The sequence below is a fragment of the Otolemur garnettii genome, unplaced genomic scaffold (genome assembly GCF_000181295.1).
Source record: "Otolemur garnettii isolate 467f Iridium unplaced genomic scaffold, OtoGar3 scaffold00007, whole genome shotgun sequence".
NCBI lineage: Eukaryota > Metazoa > Chordata > Mammalia > Primates > Galagidae > Otolemur > Otolemur garnettii.
The window spans coordinates 38,396,282-38,398,408 of record NW_003852402.1 but is presented as its reverse complement, the minus strand read 5'-3'; positions in this window follow the sequence as shown (position 1 = coordinate 38,398,408).

The following is a 2,127-nucleotide window of genomic DNA, read 5'->3' as shown; positions in this document are numbered from 1 at the left end:
AAAAGGTTGATCGATACTATACACGTAACGGAATTTTTTAATAAAAGAAGTTGTGGCATAAGAATACTATTTAGAGAGATGGAAGAAATCAGAAGAAACCAGCATTAAAAACGGGAGCAGAGGGGAGGAGGGGCGCGGTGGGGAACGCAATGCTTCGTTAAGTCCTTCTGCGCCTTCTTGTTTTTAAACTATGTGCATGTATTAGTTTGAGAAAAGTTTTGAAGTTTCCATAAAAAGAAAATGAATAAAATTAGAAATTAATTTCTTCTTCTGGAGGTACTAGAAAGAAAATAGTGATTTTTCTTTGAGACACATCAGCGAGTTCCTGGGAGCACTTTGGAGCCAGGAACAGTTGTGAGGGCTGCACGGCTCCCCTCTCGCCCTTGCTCTCTCTGTGCAGATGTGGATTAGGCTTTTGGCAGGGAACGTGTTTGAAACAGAGGAGATAAGGGAGCTTTGAGGACAACAAAAGAGAAAAGTCCCCAGCTACAGTCCCACTAGGTTTTCTCTCTTCTACACACAATGTGAGTGGCACAGCAGACTCTCGCTCTCAGATTTCATCGTGGGTGTGTTTTGTTTTATTTTATTTTGTATCGTGTTTTAAAAGACAGGATCTCACTACGTTGCCCAGGCTGGGATGGCAGTGTCTATTCACAGGCACCATCCACTACCTATTAGCCTGGGAGTTTTGACCTGCTCTGTTTCTGAGTAGGCCCAGCTCACCCCTCTTTAGGCAACCTGGTGGTCTCATGCTCCCTGGATGTCACCACCCTGAGTCTGAACCTACAGATGGCCACCTGATCCGTGTAGTGCAGTACGACCCCCAACTCCTGGGCTCGAGCAATCTTCCCACTTTGGCCCCCTGAATGGTTGGGATCATAGGTGTGCACCACCATGCCTGGCTTCATTTTGTTAAAACAGTTAGCAGTCATATGAGTTGGATAAGTAAGCCTGCTGAATTTCTCCCACTAAGACACCAATTTCTTCCAAGTTAATTTCAGCCCTAAGAGTACAAGAGAAAACTGCCTTGGTTATCCAGACAGTCATCCTCAGGGGTATGAACACAGACCATCCTTCAGACTGGATCTCTCCCCACACCTCTTTGACAGTGGTGACTAAAACATACTGTCGACCTAGCTGAAGCCACCACCACTTCCCTAAACCAGCCAAGGACATTCCTCTTCAGTAAATCCCCAAACCTCCAAAGCTGCAATTATGTCCAGGGAGCAGGGTTACTGAAAAAGTTCTAGAAAGCAGACAATCCTACAACTTCCAGTGTCCAAGAGAAATAAACATTTATCTCTGACGTTAGTCATTCAATGATGTCCCATTAAACTCATGTCAACAGGCCATTTCCTTGAAGCTGTTTTCCAGCAGCGCAAGCCACGCACACTGGTTTAAACTCAGTTAAAACAACCCCCAACCTGAACCCAGGAAAGCCTTCTGAACACTCGCCTATTACAACATCAACTGGGCCTTCGTGCCCAGGCCACGCGTGTGTCTAGAATAGATGAAGAGACCCTCCGAAAAACACACACTGTTGTTCACTGAAGCGTCTTTTGTCATGGTGCAAAAACAAAACAAAACAGACAAACTGGAAACGATCTAAAAATCAAACAGTGGGAGACTATTTGATTGAATGATGTGTGATCATGCCATGGAATATCCTGCAACTATTAAAACAAGAATGAAAACAAAAACTAGATAGGACACCAGGGATTGACACAGAAATATGTCCACGATACATTGTTATATTGAAAAGGCAAGTTGTAGAAATATGTGCATAACACAGAAAATTTTCAAAACCATACGCGGATAGGTATTTTTCTGTATAACTAAGAAAAGGAATGAAAAGATATACCAATAAACTATTAATGGTGATTGTCTCAGGGGACAGAATTAGAATGAAGTAGAGTTTTAGTTTATATCCTTGCAAATGATTTTTTTGTTTTTGTTTTTTTTTTTTGGCTGGAGCTGGGTTTGAACCTGCCACCTCCAGCATATGGGGCCGGTGCCCTACTCCTTTGAGCCACAGGCACCACCCGACCTTGTGAATGTTTTTAATTATTATATCAACCAGGTATAATTTCTGCGTTTTTTTTTTTTGTTGTTGTTGTTGTTGTTGTT